At 35.5% G+C, this 23,147-nt stretch overlaps 1 protein-coding gene across 1 annotated transcript in view; it reads right to left on the bottom strand.

Moving 5' to 3' along the window:
* ZNF804B (zinc finger protein 804B) overlaps positions 1 to 23,147 on the bottom strand; it is a 495,181-nt gene that overhangs the window by 71,173 nt on the left and 400,861 nt on the right. The gene's annotated exons all lie outside the window — the stretch shown is intronic.

The raw sequence follows: 23,147 nt of genomic DNA on the forward strand, positions 1-23,147 counted from the left end.
CTTTCTGTTCTCATTCCTGCAACTGCCTAGAGCTAGAACACTACATAAATATATTTGTTTAGAAAGTCAAGCTGTGAAAAGCAATGTTTTGTTTGGAAATGTGTGGAATACTGTAGCATAAATCATCTTGATCCATCATCATCACATGAGCCTTCCCAATGAAGGGGCAAGGTCTACAAGCCTCACTTCACATCAGAGGAAACGGAAAGGAGTCATTGAGCTAGAAAGACCTGGTTCAAAATACAAAACTACAAAATGATTGATCCAGGGCTCCAATCTAATTCTTCTGAGTGTGAAAACTTGGCCTCTTTCCTATATGAGGGTTCTTCCATAATCAAGGAATCAACTACAGGCAGATTTTTTTCTAATCAACTTCATAGTACATATGTTTTTTGAAAATCATAGTTTCCACATAAACAATGAGTTATAAATGTTCTGGTTATGCTTGTTTACATAATACTTATATTTTTAGAGCTCTCCTAAGTTTCTACACCAATATTCTCTCCCTGCAGGATAAGCAAGACAGGTCTTATTACCATAGTTTTCAGATGAAGAACTGAAACTAAATGAAACCATGTGACTTTCCCAAATTCTCACTGCTCACTAGAGGTGGGGGTCATAGGGTTAGGTTCACACCTGGCTTCTCACCCACTTTTTCACAAGACCTTTATGTCCTTCACAATGTTAAAATCCTTCCTAATGTTAGCATATAGAGTCTGAAAAATAGATTTCAATTTTAAGAATTAATTAATTAAAAAAAAGAACATTCTAACCCTAAAAAAAAAGACTACAGGATTCTAAAATTACTGATCAGAAGATTTCAATGGAACTGCAGAAAATGCACTGATATGTAATTTACTAATATAAGCCTCATTTATTTCCTTATATATTAGCACCAACTCTGAAATCCAAGAAAATTATTTTATAAAGCTTTAAAATTTATTTTATAAAATCAAAAATGATTATTTTAAAATCATTTATGGTTATATATATTTTATTTTCATATGCATGAATATAATTTTATTTATTTTTTAAAGATTTATTTATTTGAGAAAGAGAAAGCACAAATGGGAGAGGCAGAGGAAGGGAAAGAGAGAGAGAGATAGAGAGAACCTCAAGCAGACTCTCCACTGAGCATGGAACCCAATGTGGGGCTCGATGTCACAACCCTGAGATCATGACTTGAGCCAAAATCAAGAGCGCTTGATTTTTAATCAACTGAGCCACACAGGTGCTCCTACACATGAGTATGATTTTAAATATCATTGCAATTTAGAACCCTGAAAGTCTTGTAGTTTGCCAAGAAATGGACATAATAAAGTATGTATTTCTAATAATACTAAGTGGCTCAGTTGAACATCATATGTACTTAAGATAGACTGGAAAGTTCTACTTTTAAATATCTTGAGAGAGAATCAATTCTTCTCTCTATATGTATGAATGGAACTTTGCTGTATATTCATGAATTGTATATTGATCCTGTTCTCCTTCCTTTCAATCTCCATAGAAAATTCTGTAACTCTCATAACACTTGGCTTAGTATATTAGAATTATGTGTATAGTTGCTTTGTCCTGCTCTTTTCACTTCACTTCCCTACGCATCTCCACATGTGCCTAAAACTTTACCAGTATCAAAAATGAAACCAGAATAGTTGGTCATCATGTATATACAAGCTTCCTGAAGACCAGAGATACATCTTACTCCAACTTTCATCTTGAACCATGCTGGAAAGATCTCTGCAAATACTAGGATCTAAATAAACATTGGTTGAATTTAATGAAATTTGAAGGCTGAACTATAATAATTTATTCATGGTCATTAGCAAATGCAGTTAGATTCACCACACATGATAACTTGATTTGCACTTGAGAAGGTACAAAAACTTGGGAGTCAGATTTAAAAGTAGACGTGTGGTTCTGGAATGAATAAGTCACAGCAAAAAAAGGCACAGCATAAGGAATATAGTCAATAATATTGTAATAGTGCTGTATGGTAACAGATGGCAGCTACACTTGAGGTGAGCATAGCATAATGTATGAGCTTGTCAAATCACTGTGTTGTTTACCTGAAACTAATGTAACGCTGTGTGTCATCTATGCTCAAATTAAAATATTTCTAGAAATAGATATGTGATTCCCAATGAAAGATTCAGAAAGAAAGTAGCTTCACAGAGTGGTTTTGATTCTAAATATTTAATTTTTTTATTTTTAATAAATAAGTACCCCCCACTACATACTTGTTCCATGTGCAAATATGTTGTAAAAAGTGTTAAAAGAAAACCATTTCATTTCAGTTCAGGCAATTGTTTCATTCTTCAAAAACACAGTTTGGCTCAAATTAAAATCCATCAGGTTTTTCCTGTGCAAGAAGAAATCATTTGATATCCACAACTGCTTTTTAAAAGACTGCCCTAAAGAATAGGTGGCTGTCACTGTTATATTATGGTCAATTAAGTCATTTTTCCCATTATACGTCTTGATCAAGAATGTTTTTGTAAAGGGCAGCTTTTACACAGCTCAAATTATGCATATCAGCTTACTCAGAATTGAATCTCAAATGCATTTCAGTTTCCTTAATGATGCATAGAACATATGCACTTTCATAAAGTCTGAAGATCACTCAAAATTTCAATACAGATTAACCTCATATTTATCACCATTACTTTATGAGAAAATCTCTTTTTGTTTACATCCCTTCAGCTTAATCTATGAAGACTTGGCTATGAACTAAGAAATTAAAGCTCATAGTACTATTCTGTCTGCTAGTGCTTATTCAAGTTTTATACCTCAAAAGTCTTTAAGATTCAGACTCCTATATTTCTCTAGACAGGTAAGGTACCAATTTATAATAGAGTGAAGAAAGTTTTGATTATCTTTTTAATTTTTAATTTGTCATTTGATGAAATTTGATGAGCTGGAACAGTGAAACCCCTAATAGAAAACAGGAAAACAAGGATTTTATTATACATATATGTTTTTTAAAGTTTTATTATAAACATAGTTATTTGTTGGGTCAAACAGTACACTGAGCAACTTTATGACGGTATTTAATTTCATAGAAATCCTATGAAGTAGGTATCATTTACTGCTCAAAGAGGCTATTAGATCTAGAGTTAGAGCTTAGTCTGATTATGAGTCCTTAATTACTCTGGGCAGAGGTCATAATAAATTTAATATACTTCTTCCCATTGGGCTGATTAAATTAAACAAAAAAGGATTTTTTGTTTAATTTTAAAAAAGAAGAAGAAAGAACAAGAAAAAGGATTAGTACCAAATAATAAATCGAGACAAAAGGAATAATTTTAAGTTTATACACTTCAACCCTTAATGAGTTTACATAGGCAGACCTCTGGATATATTACTAGTGCTTCCAGACCAGAACAATAAAGTGAATATTGCAATCAAGTGAGTCAAATGGATTTTTTTGGTTTCTAAGTGCAAGCAAAAGCTATGTTTATACTATACCTTAATTTAAAAATACTTTTTTTGCTAAAAATACTAACCTTCTTCTGGGCTTTCAGTGCTACAATCTTTTTGCTGGTGGAGGTTATGGCCCTCATGTTGATGGCTGCTAACTGATCAGGGGGATGGTTGCTGAACACTCGAGTGTCTATGGCAATTTCTTAAAATAAGACAACAGAAGAGTTTCCCCTATTGACTTATTTCTTTCATGAATGATTTTTCTCTAGTATGAGATGCTGTTTGATGGCATTTGACCCCCTAGTAGGACGTCTTTCAAAATTGGGGTTGATCCTCACAAGGCCTGCCACTGCTTGATCAACTAAGTTTATGTAATATTCAAAATCTTTTGCTGTCATTTCCACAATCTTCACAGCATCTTCACGAGGAGTAGATTTCATCTCAACAAACTACTTTCTCTGCTCATCTGTTCAAATTTTATCATGACATTGCATGAGCTCAGTCACACCTTAGGGGCTCCACTCCCATTCTAGTCCTCTGGCTGTGGCCACCACAGGTTCAGGTCACTCCCTCCACTGAAGTCTTGATCCCCTCAAAGTCATGCCAGACAGTTGGTATCAACTTCTCCCACACTCCTGTTCATGTTGAGAGTTTGACCTCTTCCCACAAATTACTGATATTCTTCATGGTGTATGGAATGGTGAATCCTTTCCAGAAGGTTTTCAATTTACTTTTCCTGGATCCATCAGAGAAATCAGTAGTTCTAGCAGCTCCCATCTTATGAAAAGTACTTCTCAAATAATAAGCCTTGAAATGCAGAAAGCTCCTTGATCCATGGGTGGATAGGTGTGTTAGCAGTTATGTCAAGAGGCAGGAAAACAACATTCATCTCACTGTCCATCTCTATCAGAGTTCTATCCGAGTTCTCGTGTGACCTGGTATATTGTCAATGAGCAATAATCATTTGAAAGAAATCTTGTTTTCTGAGCAGTAGGACTCAACAGTGGCCTTAACCTATTCAGTAAACCATGTTGTAAGAAAGATGTGCTATCACCCAGGGTTTTTGTTATGTATAGATAACTGGAAAAGTAGGTTTACAATAATTCTTGAGGGTCCTAGGATTTTGGAATGGTAACTGAGCATTGGCTTTAGCTTAAAGTCACCAGCTGTATTAGCCCCTAACAAGAGAATCAGCTTGTTTTTTGAAGTTTAGGCCAGGAATTGACCTCTCCCCCATAGTTAAAAAACATCCTAACTGGCATCTTCTTCCAATAGAAGGCTGTACTGTCTACACTGAAAATCTGTTTATCGGAGATCTGATAACTTGTTGCAGCATATACATCAACATTTGATGCTTCACCTTACACTTTCATTTAAAGAGTTAACTTTAATCACCTGAACCAAACTCTGCTAGTTTCCAACTTTTCTTCTGCAACTTCCTGACCCTCTTCACTTTTCACAAAATTGAAGAGTTAGGGCCTTGCTCTGGATTAGGCTTTGGCCTAATATTTGAGAATGTTGTGGCCAGTTTGGTCTTCTATTCACACTACTAATTCTTTCTCCATATCAGCAATCAAGATGTTTGGTTTTCTCATCATTTGTGTGTTCACTGAAGAGGTACTTTTAACTTCCCTCGAGAACTTTTCCTTTGCATTCACAATTTGGCTCACTGTTTAGTGCAAGAGACCTAGCTTTCAGCTTATCCTGGCTTTGAACATGCCTTCCTCACTAAAGTTAATAATTTCCAGCTTTTGATTTAAAGCGAGTGAGGGATGTATGACTCTTCCTTTCACTTGAACACCTAGAGGCCATTGTAGTGTTATTAATTGCCCTACTCCAATATAGTTGTGCCTCAGGGAATAAGAGAGCCCAAAGGAGAGGGAGAGGGATGGGGAAATGGCCAGTCCCTGGAACAGTAAGAATACAGATAACATTTATTTATTAAGTTCACTATATAGTTGTGGTTCACGGTGCCCCAAAACAGTATGACAGTAACCTCAAATATCACTGATCACAAGCTATCATAAGAAATATAATAATGGAAAATCTTGAACTATTGCAAGAATTACCAAAATCTGACACAGATACACACACATGTGTGCATATGCTGTTGGAAAAATGGCACCACTAAACTGCCCAACACAGGGTAGTCACAAACCTTCATTTGTAAAAAAAAAAAAAAAAAAAAAAAAAAAATGCAGCATCTGTGAAAGACAATAAAGTGAAGCACAATAGAACATATTATGCCCACCTTTAATAATTCCATTTTGAGAACAAGCTCATTATATTTTCGAGGTATGTGTTTAAGAGTTTATTTGGGGATATAAGCCAGAAAGCTATATTACTTGTTTTAAAATTTTTTAAATTATTTACTGAGATGACTTTATGGCTATGTCAAAGATGAGGCTGCTTTTTCCCAAACAGGTATGAACTCATTTTTAACAGCTCTCTGTCTAAAATTAATAGAGTCGTACTCCAGGATAAAATGTTAATGCTTTTATTCTCTGCACTGGAGTAGATACAAAACTACTTCTTATGAAAAATCCTGGCTCTGTTTTTCAAGTGTTCTTCCAACCTAACCTTCAACAGAAGCCCATCTCCACAATGAGACAGGCATACGTTAGCTTTCCCTCTTTCATCATAAGAATAAAGCACAGAGGTATGTCTTTAATCTGCATATGAAGTGGTTACATTGATACTTACCAAGAAATCCTCAGATTCCTGGATGTGCAATACTTACCAAAAGAGGATTTCACTATGCATTTATTTTTTCTGCCTAGAATTACTTTGTAAATCATACAACCACATGTTCATTGGTCATTCCATAGAATTAACTTTAAGAAAGCCAACACTGTAGTTAGTCTAAGCATTCATGATTAGTGAAAAATCTTTTAGAAAAAAGGGATTACCAAATTTGTGAGCATAGGGTTTTTTTTCACAATATTCTTTTATTATCCCTTTTAAAAAATATTTTATTTATTTATTTATTTGAGAGAGAGAGAGAAAGAGAGAGAGCATGAACTGGGGGAAGAGGAAAAAGGGAAGGTAGAAGCAGGGTCTCTGCTGAGCAGGAAGCCCAATGTGCAGCTCAATCCCAGGAGCTTAATTGACTAAGCCACCCATGTGTCCCCTTTATTAACTTTTTAATATCCATGGAATCAGTAGTAATGGGTGCTCTTTCAGTTTTAATATTAGTAATTTGTGTCTTCTGTCTCTTTTTTATTAGCCTAACTAAAGTTCAATCAATATATTGATCTTTTTCCAGAACAAGCTTTAGATTTTACTAACTTTCTCTATTGTTTTCCTGTTTATAATTTCATTGATTTCTGCTCTAATTTTTATTTCTTCTCTTCTGTTTGGGGCTTAATATGTTCTTTTTTCTATAGTTTCCTAGAGTAGAAGCTTAGATTATTAATTTTAAGTCTTTCTTCTCTTCTAATATAATATTCAACAATATAAAACGTTTTGTAACTCCATTTTGGTTGCATCCCACAAATTTTGATAAATCCTATTATGTTTTCGTTTAGTTCAAAATATTTTAACATTTTTTGCAAGACTTTCTTCTTGTACTCATATTATTTAGAAGTGTGTTGTTTAATCTCCAGTTATGTGGAGGTTTCCAACTATCTCTCCATTATTGATTTCTGGTTTAATATCATTTGGTCTGAAAAAAATTTGTATGATTTCTATTTTTTAAAATTTGGATATTTTTAATGACCAGAATATGCTCCACTTAGGTGAATGCTTCACATGAGCTTAAAAAGAATGTCAACTAATCAAGTTGACTGGTGGTATTTTTCAGTTCAACTACATTCTTAATTGATTTTTTGCTCGCGGGATATGTCAATTACTAACAGAGAAGTGTTGGTCTCTTCAAGTTAATAGCAGATTTATTTATTTCTCCTTGCTTTTCTTCCAAATTTGTCTCACAGCTTTTGATGATCTGTTGTTAGGCACATACACATAAAGTATTGTTATGTCTTCTTGATGATTTAACCTCTTTACCATTAGGTAATGCTGTTTTTATCCCTGATAATTTCCCTTACTTTGAAGTCAGCTTTGTCTAAAATAAATATAGCTACTCCAGCTTCCTTTTGATTAATGTTAGCATAGTATATATTTCTCCATTACTTTACTTTCAAACTATATGTGTCTTTATATTTAAGGTAAGCCTTCTAAACAACATGTAATTGGGTCTCTCTTTTTTCAAAAAATGAATTCTGACAATCTGTTTTTTTAATTGGGGAATTTAGACCATCTGTATTTTGAGTGATTATTGATATAGTTGGATTAACATCTGCCATGCTTGTTAATGTCTGCTATTCATTGCTCTTGTTCTTTGCTTATTTTTTGGTTTTGTCTTCCAGTTTATTTCTGCCTTCACTGTTTCAGTTGCATATTTTACAGGATTCTATTGTTTCTCCTCTCTTAGCATATCAGTTATTCTTTTCTACTCCTTTTAGCAGTGGCCCTTGATTTTCCAAAAAATTTACAACTAATCCAAGTCTTGTCTCACACAGCACTGCAGCATTTCATGGACAGTGCAAGTATCTTATGATACAGTGTTTCCCATCCCTCCTTCCTGTTTCTTAACAGTATTGCTGGCACTATGTCTCTTATCCATAAGCTATAATCATTGAATACATCGCTGACATTATTTGGAACAAACGGTTATGTTACATCCGTTAAGAACAAGAAAAATATAACTATTTTATCTTCATTATTTCTTCTCTAATGCTCTTCCTTTTTTAATGTAGATGGAGTTTCTGATATATACATATTTTTTTCTTTCTTTCTTTCTTTTTCTTTCTTTCTTCTTTCTTTCTTTCTTTCTTTCTTTCTTTCTTTCTTTCTTTCTTCTTTCTGTAGAATTTCTCTTAACAATTCTTTTAAGGCAGATCTACTGGTGACAAATTTCCTCAATTTTTGTTTGTCTAAGAAAGTATTCATTTATTTCCTCTTTGTCTGATTTTCTACAGTTTGAATATGATAGACGTAGGTATCAATTTTTGTATTTTCTCTAAGATTCTGATTAGTGTCTCTGAGCTTCCTGTATCTGTAATTTATTGTCCATAACTAATTTTGAAAAATTCTTAGTGAGGATTATTTCAGATTTTCCTTTTCTTTCTTTCTTTCTTTCTTTCTTTCTTTCTTTCTTTCTTTTCTTTCTTTCTTTCTTCTCTTTCTTCTTTTTCTTTCTTCTGAATCTGGTAATACCATTACATGGGTTTTATATCTTTTGTAATTTTCCTACAATTTTTGGATAATCTTTTTCATTATTTTTTTTCTCTTTTCCTTTCAGTTTTAGAAGTTTTAACAGGCATCTTTTTAAGTTCACTGATTCTTTCCTTAGCTCTGTCCAATCTGCTGATAAGTCTCTCAAAGGCATTCTTCTATTCTGTTGTAGTTTAAAAATTATTATTACTTTTATTTTTTCTTTTTATTATTTTTTAAAGATTTTATTTATTTATTCATGAGAGATACACAGAGAGAGAGAGAGAGAGGCAGAGACACAGGCAGAGGGAGAAGCAGGCTCCATGCAAGGAGCCCGACGTGGAACTCCATCCTGGGTCTCCAGGATCAGGCCCTGGGCTGAAGGTGTCGCTACACTGCTGAGCCACCTGGGCTGCCCTATTATTATTTTTAACATTTCCTTTGCTTCTTTATTAGTTTCCTTCCCTCTGCTTACATTACCTTTCTGTTCTTGTATATTGTCTACTTTTTCCATTAAAGCCATTAGCATATTAATCATATTTGTTTTAAATTTTTAGTCTGATAATGCCAACATTTCTGCCATATTTGAGTGTTATTTGAATTCTTGTTCTGTCTCTTCAAATTGTGTTTTTTGTTATTTATTATATCTTGCAATTACTTTCTTGAAAGCCAGACATGATGTACTGGGTAGGTGAAACTGAAGTAAATATGCCATTAGTGTGAGGTTTTATGTATACACAGCTAGATATTGGGCTATTTCCTTTTCTTGAAACTGTAATTTCATCAGAGGCTAAAATTTCATCTGGTGCCCATGTATTTATCTCCTCTGTTGACTTTGGGTTTTTCTACAGGCTTCTTAAATAAGATTGAAGACATGCCATTCTTTCTGTCGTATTCCTCTACCATTCTGCAGGAACCCTACTGATGTGGTGTAAGGTGTTGGCTGGAGAAAGCCAAGTGTTCTGTAGTCCTATGACTAGGTCTCAGCCTTTAGTGACCTGTTGGGCTATGACTGTCTCAAGTGCTTCTCTGGGCTGGCCTCTTCCTCCCTCACCACCCTTATTGAGACAGAAAGGGGGAGATGGGTATTTCTCTTCCCTGATGTTGGAAAACTGTTTTCTTCCTGAGGGTATGTCTTGCTAAGAAGCCTGAAATGCTCTGACACCTTTTTAAATGGCTTTGTTTCTTCTGCTGCCTGAAGCAGAAGGGAATTTTTTTTCTCTCATCTTCACTTTAAGAACAAGATGGGTTTCCCAGAGGTAAAATTTATAAAAAGCCTGGTGGCCTGCTTGAGACAGCCCTCTCCTGCCAAATTTTTACCTCGAAGTTATCCACACTGAGCCTCCTGCAATTCCTCGATTATAGGTTAGGTTTCCATACACTGCTACAGATGCCCTCAAAATTCCCACACTTCAGCTTTGCTAAGTTGTAATTTCCTGTATCCACCTGTCCAGTTTGGAGGAAAACAATTTGTTCTATAACCTCAGTTCTCTGGTGGGTCTAAAGAGAATTGTTGGTTTTTCAGTTTGCTTAATTTTTGTCTGCTTATGTGGATGGGAGTGAGAACTTCCAAATTCTGTACATAATTCTGTAGGATGTTAGAAACTGGAAGTGTTTACTTATTTTTACATTTATAAAATACACAGAGCCTAGCACAAGTGATTTTTGAACAAATGACTGGAAGAGTGACTAATGAATGAATTACATATCTGACATAATTACATGGAAATAAGAAAGAAATGATTAATCAAAACTGATTTATACATCATGCATTACTTTCCAGGCTCTGGCCTTATCATCAACATTTGTGGAGAGAAGTTCTGGCTTGACCTACAGCTCTGCAATATTTTGGCTACTTAATTTTAATGGGTATAATTTTATCACTTATATTACCAGATTAATTTATATATTTATCATTTAAACGATCAGATTAATTTATTAATATATATGTATGTAACCCAATAATTTATTTATTAAATATTTTATTTATTTATTCATGAGACAAGGCAGACTGACTGCTGAGTGAGGACTAGCGGACATTAATCCAGCAAACTTTTGCTAGAGAAGTAAAACTGGAAAAGTAAAGGTTGGGACTTGAAATAAGAAAACCAGTTAAAGTTTACAAAAGAGCAGACAGGCCAGCATGTCCCCTAGCCTACTCTGGCAGAAAATTGAGGCTTGCTCTCTGGAGATACCGAACCAGGTAGGATTTAGACTTAGGAACATCTGATACAGCTTAGGGCTAAGCTATAAAACCATTTAAAATAAGCAGATTAAGTGAAAATTTGCATACAAGTGAGATTTCAAATTTCTTTTCTGTTCACAACTTCCAAAAGCTTCACAGATATTGACACTTGGAGGTCACTCAATGAAAAAAAATATATATATTACTACCCTATCACATCATACTGAAGGTTGCCTCCCTCCAAACTCAACCCATACACGTAAACTTTCCAATCAAATTTTTGGTCCCTCAGTTATAAATGAGAATGTCAGGTAAACAGCTGGGTACTTCAAAATATTTGAGGAATGCCTCTAGTGTGTGAACTGTAGATCAAACCAAATGAGTACTTGCTTGCTCTCTCTCTGTCTCACACTATTTCCCCACAAATACACACACATACAATATGAAATAATGTTCACTTGGGAAACTGGAAGATGGAATTGTGCAAATCTCCCATAATGTTTACATAAACATGAAGGTACTGAAAATGGTAAGAAAAATAAGGAACTTGGAAAACTCATGCTGGAATTCTCATATCAAAATAAGAGAATCGTGGAAGAGAAGAAAGAGAGCAGATGAGGAAATTATCCAATACAGTATTTAAAAATTCCCAAAACAAATGACATGACTTTTCTTTTTTTTTTTTTTTTTTTATTTATTTATGATAGTCACACAGAGAGAGGGAGAGAGAGGCAGAGACACAGGCAGAGGGAGAAGCAGGCTCCACGCAGGGAGCCCGACGCGGGATTCGATCCTGAGTCTCCAGGATCGTGCCCTGGGCCAAAGGCAGGCGCCAAACCACTGCGCCACCCAGGGATCCCAATGACATGACTTTTCTAATTGAAATATTCCATGGGATGCCCTGCACAGTATTGAAAAGTGACTCATATCAAAGCAGGTCATTGCAGGATGTTAGCATATTAAGTCTTTGGCACAGTGTGCATGGCCTTAATTCCCAGACCTGACATGTAATATTCCCTCTGGCTGGAATATTGTCCCTCAGATAAAACAATAGTTCCCTGTATGTTCTGAGTTTTACCTATTATCACCTTTTATTTTTTAAGATTTTTATTTATTCATGAGCGACACACAGAGAGAGGCAGAGACACAGGCCCAAGGAGAAGCAGGGTTCCTGTAGGGAGCCTGATGGGGAACTCAATTCCAGGACCCTGGGATCATGCCCTGAGCTGAAGGCAGATGCTCAACCACTGAGCCACCCAGGTGCCCTATTATCGTCTTTTAATTAAGGTCTTCACCCTTAATGAAACTCTAAATTAAAATTCTATTTTCCCAGAGCATTCCCTACATGCTATACTCTTATTTTCCCCCATAGCACCTATGACTATCCAGTGCCCTATTTATTTTATTACTTCTCTCTCCCTTTTCTGTGTTCCTGCATGAACTATGATGTCAGCTCCACAAGGATGGAGATGATTGGAGAGTTTCTCACTGTATCCCCAGTATGTGGAACAGTGTCTGGCCCATAGCTGGCAGTAAATAAATGTTTGTTGTGAGAAGAAATGATGGCGAGACACATCTAAAAGTTTTCAGAAAAAAATGATTAGGACTCAAAATGAGATATAACTTTTCAATAGCAAGATTAAAAGCTGAAAACTGTTTGAAAAATAAATTAAGTATGAGAGGAGAATAAACACATTTGAATTTACTGATAGACATGGACCCCCAATTTTTAACATGTGTATAGGAAGCTGTGGAGACTAGGTTCCACAGGGAGGAGGAAATAAGATATGGGAAGTCATGAGTTCAAGGATATGAGAAATAAGCAATCTTGGAAAGAAGCAAAAGCAGTCACAGGATGATGATAAGAAGTACGATAGCTGTGCAGCAAGAGTAGAGCACAATCTAGCCCGACTAGAGCCAAAAGACAGAGGACTCTACCACACATTTCTCTAAAATAAGAAGGGGGAAGAAATCAAAACAGAATTGACCTATTGCCGCATATATCTGATGTTATTTGTTAAGACTTTGTTATTAATATGGTAGATAGTTCAGAGATAAATTAGTAATAGGCAGTTGTATAAAACTGAGCAAATCTAAGAGTTAGGCAATTTCTAACTCCACGGGAAAAAAAAATGTACAATAAAGAAAACATAATCATAAAGTAATCACAGCACCTAAGAAGCTCAGATGAAAAAACAATTTACAAGTCACCACGATATAAATTTGGAATATTGACTTAACAACACAATAGAATATAAATCTTTATGGACTGAAAAGATATAAATGAAAATGTATGAAAGCAGAACAGTATATATAACACAATCACATTTTATGTTTATGTTTTATACAAGTTTATGATTTGATATAAATGTTTAGAGACTCCTCTAAAAAGATACGGACCAAACTGCTACTATATACTTTTACTCATTGTTCTATATGTCTGCGTTCTTTAATTTTTGTGTTTTTTGTTTGGTGGTTCATTTTGTTTTGTTTTGTTTTGTTTTTTAAGATTTATTCATTTATTTTAGAGAGAGAGAGAGAGAGAGCAAACCAGGGAGAGGGACATAGGGAAAAGGAGAGAGAATCTTAAGCAGATTCCATGCTGAGCGTGAAACGCAACATGAGGCTTGATCTCACAACCCCGAGATTACATCCTGAGTCGAAACTAAGAATCAGATGCTTAAATGACTGTACCACTCAGGCATCCCTCTTTAATTTTTTATATAAAGTGGCATTCAGGGGCACCTGGGTGGCTCAGTCAGTTTAGCATCTGCTCCAGTCATGAAATTGGGGGTCCTGGGATGGAGCCCCACATTGGGTTCCCTGCTCAGTGGGGAGTCTGCATCTCCCTCTGCCTCTGCCCCTTCCCCCTGCTCCTACTCTCTCTCTCTCTCTCAAATAAATAAATATTTAAAACAATTCTTAAAAATATAAATAAACAAGTATTCAAGTATTCATTTTAATAATTAAATTTTGTGTAAAATATAGATCCAAACACAATTTTAATTTTTACACAGTAGTCCCATTTATATGTGTCATAATTTGGTCTCTCAGGGTTTTTGTTTTTTCATCTTATGTTTAGAATGCTTCTAGTATTTTTCTCTTTTAAATATCCTTATACACAAATCTTGCAATTCATTTGATTATTTTCCTAGAATACATGCCAGATGGAATTGTTGATAGAAAATTCCCATTTTAAAGCTTTTGATAAATAATCCAAACTGAACATCAAAAGACTGAAACACTTCATATCCTCACAAGGATTGTTTGACAGTGTTTATTTTCTCACATCTTGTCAACATTGGATAGTAACATTCTTTTATCATATTTGACATACTTAAAAAAAAACTCTCCAAGTTTGTATTTAGTTGATTATTAGTGATGTAGAGCATGTGTTCGTGTGTTTCAAGCCACTGACAATCTTTCAATGCATTCCTCTCACTTTCTCTCCTTGTCACTGCTGTAATGGCTCTGATCATCTCTCTTGGGCTTTTGGGCTCATATCTGATCACAGAGCCAAGTTCTCTCCTTGTGTACCATCTCTTGAACTACTTCTAGATTTATTTTTCTAAATCACAAATCTGAGCATATCATTTGCTTGCTTGAAGGCTAGCAATTTTCTACAATTAAAGTCTAAAATTCTTAAAAGGGGTACACCGCATCAACATTTACATGAGCTCAAATATTTTCTAAATTATTAAAAGGGGTTTTTCATGACAATTTTTCTTCAATAATCACAAAGAACTTGGGTTTAGGGGGTCCCCTCTTGTTTACAGCAACATTCACTGTCTCTACTTAAGAAGAGATTAAGGAGTGACATCACCAAGATGGCAATTAAAGGTGTTCCTAATTTCACTCCCCTTCACAAGAACAGTTAACAACTATTTAAAAACACGATACCACAAAGATAATTCTAGGAAATGGGAGTGAACATGAAGCACCCCCCCACACCTCAGAGACCAAGGTAGACCACACTGGAAGGGAAAGAGAAGCAGCTACACCTTGACAATATGTCTCTCCCCCAGGCCAGTGAAGTACCGTGTGGAGAGATCTCCCCTGAGTCTCTGGATCCTTCAGAGGGGAAAAAAGAGAATCTAGAGGCAGACAACCACCATCCACAGCATGTTTTGTCACTTGTGAGAGCCCCAACTCTGATCTGGCCCTACAGGTACTGCAGGGGAATCTGTGGGCTCAGCTATTGGGAATGTGCCTGTGAAGAAAAGGAAGAAGGGGCTTGCAACAACCAGCACAGAAATCTTGGTGGACTGAGTTGATATGGCAAAGGAGTAACCCAAACCAGGGGCTATCCTCATTTGCAGAAGCATATCAACGGTATACTTTGGCCAGGGAACTCTGTGGAGTGCTAGTCTCCCTGATTTGGATCCTCAAAAGGAGGAGTTTTGCTGGTCCTAGAGCCTCGTTTGCTTGATCCAAGCAGGGAGCTGAGTCATAGCCCTACCGTTTATGGAGAGTGTTTCCAGGCTACATCTGACCCCAATGGCTGGCTGTAACTCCTGGATGCTGTGCAGCCCAGAGGTGCTTGAGTAGAGGTGCATGGACAGAATGGATTACCCTCAGATAAAGCCAGTACAGGGCATAGAGGGTTTCTGTGCAACACAAAGACAGAGGAATTTTTTCATAGCCAAGGCTAAAGTTAGCCCAAACTTGTTCAAGAAATTGAGAGTTGCCTGGAGCATCCCTTCCCTGCCACCCAGACAAGGGAGCTGAGACACAATTCTACCTGTTAGAAGAAAACAGGAGTAAAGCTCCTTGACGTGGCTTTTGGCGATGAATTCTTTGCTATGACACTGAAAACACAAGCAGCAAAATAAAATTAAACAAGTGGGACTAAATGAAACCAAAATACTTCTGCACAGCAAAAGAAACCACCAACAAACTGAAAAGAATGGGAATGGGAAAAAATATTTGCAAACTATGTCTCTGATAAAGTTAATATCCACAATATATGAGGAAGTCATACAACTCAAGAGCAAAAGAGCCCAAGTAAATCAATTAAAAAATGGGCCACAGACCTGAACAGACCTTTTTCCAAAGAATGTATATAAAAGGTCAATAGTACAAAATAAAGATACTCAGCATTCCTAGACCTTAGGGAAATGCAGATTAAAACCACAATAAGATACCATCTTATGCCTGTTAAAATGCCCATCATCAAAAAGACAAGAGTTAATAAATGCTGGTGTAGATCTGAAGAAAAGAGAACCTGTGTGCACAGTTGGTGGAACTGTAAACTGTTATAGCCACTAAAGAAAATAATGTGAAGGTTCCTCAAAAATTAAAAATAGAAGTACCATACGATCCAATAATTCCATTTCTGGCAATAATACATTCAAAAAACACAAAAAGTCAAAAGATAGCTGCACCTCTATGTTCATAGAATCATTATTTGCAATAACCAAGACATAGATACAACTTAAATATCCATGGGCATTAAACAATAGAATAGTATTCAGCCACAAAAATGAGAAAATCCTACCACTTGTGATGTGGATGAGACTTAAAAGTATATACTAGGTGAAATAAGGCAGAAAAAGACAAAGTTGTAGGATCTCACTTAAATGTTAAGTCTTAAAAACAAACAAAATAACCTTATAGAAAAAGGCATCAGAGTTGTGGTTACCAAATGTGGAGTGGAGGGAGGGGGAATTGGAGGAAGATGGTCAAAAGGTACAAAATTCCAGTTATAAGATAAATAATTACTAGAAATGTAATGTACATAATAACTATAGCTAACCTTGCTATAGGATGCACAGAAAAGTTGTTAAGAGAGTAAATCCTAGGAGTTCTCATCATAAAGAGAATTTTTTTCTTTTATAATTATTTCATAATATATGTCAATCAAACCATCATGCTATACACTTTAAATCTACACATTAATATATGTCAGTTATTTCTCAATAACACTAGTAGTAATTAATCAATGGTGGATGAATATACTGACGTAAGACAGAGTAGCACGGTCACTTATAGAAACTTACTTCTTTGGTTACTTATTCTTTTAAAAACTATTCATGGAGTCATTACTATGTGCCAGACATAGCTCTACACTTTACAGAGACAGGGATACATGACCAATAGAACTGATAGTACCCTGTTACTCTCCTTGTGGAACTAATGGCAGGAAAGAGGGGAGAGGATAAAAAAAAATCAAAAAGAAAAAAAAAACTGTTTTACAGAGTAATAAGCAATGGTGTGCTGCTATACCAACACTCTGGAAAAAATCAAACAAAACCTAACATGTCCTGTTTATAGTGCTTGTGGATGTCCCACCACAAACCATGGTTGATTTCAAGCTACCGATGGTTTAAGAAGCAGTTCACAGAATTCTTATATATTGAACAAATGGCTCTGGAGAGCCAGCATAAGCGGAGTCTGCCCACCACTGGTAGTGAGATTTGGAGAAATGACAACTGTCCACTTGAGGTAGAGCAGAAAGGAGACATCCCCTGGAGAAAGTGACACTGAGCTACACCACAAATGAAGAGGAGAGCCAAAAAGTTGAGTGTCAGATGGCAGAACATTACAGAGAGATCTCCGTAATGCCTTAGAGCAAGAAAGCACTTGGCACATGTGAGATACAGAAAGAGCCAGAATATAGATTTTTAATTTATTTTTCAGTCAGGAGACAACCTTAAGATCAAAAAGCCTCTTAGCCAGGGTGACAGCAGTATTTCAGGAGAGCTAAATTAGGAGTCAGAAGCTAAGATTAGCTTTGGGTCGTTTGTCCTTTTTTTTGCAAATGAAAGTTCCAAATTCTGCTGAGTGATTCCAGGGGGTGGGGGTGGGGGCAGTGAGGAATATACATATACTAGAAAGCTGGGTTTATAGAACGCAAAATGCAAACAGAGATAAATAGTATTTTATTATACCAACGTATATGTTTCTGAGAATTTCCGTTTCAGATACCTGAGGTTACACTTCTTCAATCTTGCTGACCCTACAAACTAACTAGACCTTGAAGTTTTGTTGTCACATTAAGAGGACTGGTAACTGAAACATACTATGCTGAAATATATTATCAGGCTAATTTGGGCAGTATCTGGAGAAAATATAAATCAAATTGTAGAAACCAAGCATGGGGTAATTGGATTGAATTTGTTTAGCAGTTTTGGATGTCTTTTCCTCTTGGAGACAAGACTGCAAAGATGATTCTGTTCTGTTCTTTTATCCTGAGCAGGCAGGTTTGGGGAGAATCCAAAACAATATTTTAAGAATAAATCAGTTGGAGTTCAAATTCAGGTTTGACAAGTGAACAGCTCCTCCTGAGTGAAAACAAATCCAATTGTGAAGCAAACGAAGATTAGGAGGATTAAATGTCACATGTGGAGGATCTAAAAGTGGATTTGTTTTTTATTATTGAAGATATTTTTATGGGTTATTTGTATGGGGATCAGGCTCCTTTGTTTTATCTAAGTTGAGATGAGCCAGGATGTCTCTGGGGCAGGAGAGATTTTTGCTGCCTGTGAGGATGTGTGGTTTTCATTTCAATATTATACACTATGACTCACCATCTTGAGAAAGGAATTATGACTTGTGGATAGTCTCACAAGGAGTTGTTATTAGCATGTTAGCTTTGTTAATAGTTATACTGCTGTCTTCATTCAAGTGACTGTAATTTGTATATATATTCAAATTGCTTCAGTAGTAATGCTCAACATTTACACGGAATTATAAGTAGTTCAAAGCAATAGCTAAAACAATTGAGTTATTCCCAAAAACATGAGTTATGTAGAGAATTGGGTTGTCAAAGCTAGAAATTAATTTTTTTCCTTGTTGAATAAATATAAAAAATTCAGCCTTTTTTACTGATAAGCTACCTTTCCTACCAATAATACCTAAGAAAAAGGTTTTAATTTTATTTATCAAATTATAGAAAAATAATATTAAATACCCAATGAAATTAATCTAAAGCTATGAATCTCAGACTATTTTACTTTATTCTTTAAAGATATGTATTGACTTACTTCTCTAGAATTACAGTATATCTCTGAATAATATAATCTTTGTAATAAAATAACACATGATACTGCTATTTAGATACAAGACAATACAAAAGCTTTAGAAATCACTTATTAAACTGAAGGATTCTAAATAATTATAAGAATTCAGATTTCCTCATTTCCAATTCTATGCTATTCTGTTAATGAATAGCAGGATTAATTTTATGTGAATTTAGATTCACTTCGAAGTATGCCGAAAAGACCATCTTGGAAGTTCAACAGAAGAGGCCAGATATTTTGTCTGAACACACATGGAAAATAAAATTATAGAAGCTATTCATATTACTCAGGCCAAAAAATACTCTCAGCCAAATCTCACCACTATCATTATAATCATCATCACAATCAAGAAGAGCCCTTACTGAAGCAAGAACCAAATAGACATATTTAGCTTTGGAATTTGGGGGGGAAAAAAAGACTTGCATGTTTTACTTTAGTGCATACTTCCTTTTTCTGTATATAAAATTCAGTTTCATTTAAAAGGGAAATTGTAAACTCAGCTTCATTTAAAATTCAAGTTATTGTCAAAATTTTAGGCTAAAAAGAAATCTTTAGATAAAAGTATTTCAACATTACCCAAGAAAGCAGTCTTCCAAGATCTACAGCAAATTTAATTATTCCATTGTTTTCCAAAGTGGGCAGCTTGGACAACATTCTGCACAGTGTTAATAGGTTTTGATCAAAGGGAATCTAGGAAATGCTGTTAAATCAGCTTATTATGAGATTTCAGCTCTTTGAATATCCAGATATAAATTGTCAATCCATGTGTTAAATACGCAGGAGTATATGTTGAAATACAGCCACGAGATGGGAGGGCATCCCAGGCAGAGGGAAGATTATGAGCCAAAATGAGCAGGTGGAAAAGCATAAGGCATCTTTTGAGAAACTGTAGGGAAATTCTGGAGTTGCAGGAGATAAATCTGGAAATGGAAGCAAGAGCCAGACCGTGGACATTTTGAATTGACAGACTAAGTAGCTCAGACTCTTGAAAAAGTCAGTCATCACCCATTGAATGTGGTAGTTTAAGATTAATTTGGCCATAAATGGATAGCCTGGTTTGGAGGAGGGAAAATACTGGAGGTTGGGAGTCCAGTTCAAAGCCCCTAGCAGATTCAAGAGTGAGATTAAACATGAATGGTGGAAAGAGATTGCAAAGTGAAGAATGAGAGCAAGATCTATTGCAAAAGAAGAATGAGAGAAATGAGATACAGTTTCAAAGAGTTTTAGAGAGCTCCTCAGGATAGTGACGGTGACTGTAGTAGCCATAGTGAATCTTTTGCAGTGTATTGGTCATGCTTTATAACTGCCACATGTCCTAATATAGGCTTTCTTTTTTTTTTCTTTTTTTAAAGATTTTATTTATTTATCTGAGAGAGAGTGTGAGCAAGAGAGAGAAAGAGAGCACAAGCTGGGGAAGAGTCAGAGGAAGAGGGAGAGTCATACTCCTTATTGAGTAGGGACCCTGAAAGGAGGCTTGATCTTAGGACCCTGGGAACATGACCTGAGCCCATAGGCAGATGCCTAACTGACTGAACCACCCAGATGCCCTGGATAGAGGTTTTCTATTGGACAGGATCAACCATTCTTAACTACATGGTTAATTTCAATTCATTCTTTAGGAATCCAGCTCACCTCTCATCTTTTCTTTCTTAAATCAGTTTTATATGTTCTCTTGGTATCTTAAGTATATAATTTCTAGAACACTTAAATCAATGTATTTTGAAGAAGGATTGAGGAAAGGTTGCTTTTTCATCATGTTGGGAAGCCAGTGGAAATAAGACTGAAGAAACTAATAAAAAGGGAAATGGATCAGGCGGGTTTCAGAGTACCAGGGAGGCTGTAGCATGCCGATTGGCTGTGCAGAATTCATCCTCTTCCTAGTCCAAATACTTTGGACGGTTTTGAAAAGATGCCCAGGCTCTCTTATTTCCTCGTCTTAGATTCTTGTGTTTCCACAATCAGAGATTCCATCCCATCTTCACCCTGTTTTAACATCTGCTTATGCATGTTTAAAGCATAGATCAAGTGTAGCTATCCCATGAAAACCTTCTCTGGTTACTTGTTTCTCTAAATTTCCAGTATTTATAGATATAGTATCTATATATACCATCTACACTATCTGTATACTATATATGATAGAGAGATAGATGATAGATGATAGAGAGAGAGAGAGAGAGATACTGGGGATATATGATGTGTGTGTGTGTGTGTGTGTGTGTGTGTGTGTATAGCCTATCTATACTATATATATAGATCCTGGAGATATATATAGATATAGATATATAATATACAGCCTAAAGACCACCTACATAAAATCCTCAGGGAGTGATGCTTATGGGGAATTTCTCTTTATACACATTTTTATCTAGGAAATGGCGAAAGGATGATAGAATTAGAATAATCATTTTACAACTCCAAATGAAGTAAGGGATTTAAACAAATGATCATCTATGGCTACAAAACCATTTGTGGAAAAACATAAGTGATATACTTAATGATAGATGGATCAAACTGGTGGCATCTAAACCCATTTCTCAAACAGTCATAAAAATAGAGACAACCAGATATCATATGCCTCTTTATGGAAGGATACAATATGCCTTGTGATATATTTTTGCCAAGAAAAAAATATGAACTGGAATTTGTTCAGCTCCGTGTAACAGTCAGTTTAAAAGAAAGAAGACAGAAAAAAAAAAGACAGCACTGGATTGCATTCAGCAAAATCCTGAATATGTCCAGTTATTTCAGCAGATAAATTGCAAGAGGTCAAATGTAAAGAAGGAATGATAAACCTACAGTCTAAATATATATTTAGAAAAACTTCAAAAGACATGTCAACCAAAAGTATGGATGTTTGTGGATCCTGATTTCAAAAAACCTAAACTTAAAAATCATTTATGAGACAACTAAAGAAACAAGATCACTAACTGGTATTAAGATACAACTGTTACTTTTTAGGATGGTAATGGCCATGTTGCGTAAGCACTGTTCTCCATCTTGAAATACTTTCAGATGTAATATGATATCTGGAATTTGCTTCAAAATCATATATGGTGGTGGTGGGTGGGGGTCGATGAGGGGTGGTAGTAGAAAGGAAACGAGGTCAGAGCTGGAGTTAGGTGGTAGCCACATAGTTTAGTTTTAAATATTTTTGAAAATTTCCATTTTATATCATTTTAAAATGCAAGTTCCTGGGGCCAACTCAGAACTGCTGAATTACAATACTCGAAGGAGAGTCTGGGAATCTGCATTATTAAGTTCCAAAGTGATTATGATGCACACTAAGATTTGGGAATCACAGTTCTAAAACAGTTTATCCCATGTTTTTTGCTCTTGTCTGAGAAATACAGTCAAGTATAGATACATGCCACATCTTCAAAGATAGAAATTGATGCCTTCCATCTCTCAAGGCCAAATATTTTGGATGTGCTCAGTAAATACTGGCAATGTTAGTCAAAATATTTATTGTTGTTTACTCTGAATAAATATTTTAGGTCTAGATTACACAAGTCTTACCCACAGATTCCAAGATATCAGGTCCATTTGGCATCAGGAAAATGCACCTCCTCACAGCTGTCAGCAATAATCCTCTGGCCAAGTGGGATTTCTTTCTTAGTATTTAACACTCCCAATTCCTAAATGGCCAATATCTCCAAGCCTCATGCAACAAAGATAAAATCTAACAGGATAAGAATAACAGCCTCCTCTTTCACGGAGAGATGGAAATAGAGAATATTAGCAGCTGTGTATAGAATATCTAAACTGATAATGTATATATATGACCTTTGAAGAAAAAGAAATGCAACGTTCCTATCTGAATTACCTCTCAATTTAACTGCCGGAGTTTTTGGTTGTTTTTTCATTTGCAGTGCTTCATCTGTTAGGTAACCACTTTAACTCTTATAAGAGGGTATTCTTTGGAGAATATAACCTTTTATTAAGAATTATTTTCCCCACAGTCCTAGGATTTGCTAAACCCCAGAAATTTTGAAAGAACCTTATAATAGATTCTGTCCAGTGTTCTGGTTCTGCTGCTGACTAGTTAGGTGGTTTTAAATATGACATATTTTTACTGGGTTCTGGTTTCCCCATATGTATAATTATCAAATAAATATCAGTTTACTTTTAGATAATCTTTAAATTCACCTACAGTTTTATGATACTTCTAGGAAAAAAATATTTCACCTGGCATTTAAACAGAAAAAAACCTTTCCAGAGAAATAAATAAATAAAATGGTTTCACCTTAGTATCTTAGATGACAATAAATAAAGCCAAATGCATACATTCTCTTCTGAAGGTATAAATC

Source organism: Canis lupus, chromosome 18, assembly GCF_048164855.1.
Source record: "Canis lupus baileyi chromosome 18, mCanLup2.hap1, whole genome shotgun sequence".
Classification (NCBI taxonomy): Eukaryota; Metazoa; Chordata; class Mammalia; order Carnivora; family Canidae; genus Canis; species Canis lupus.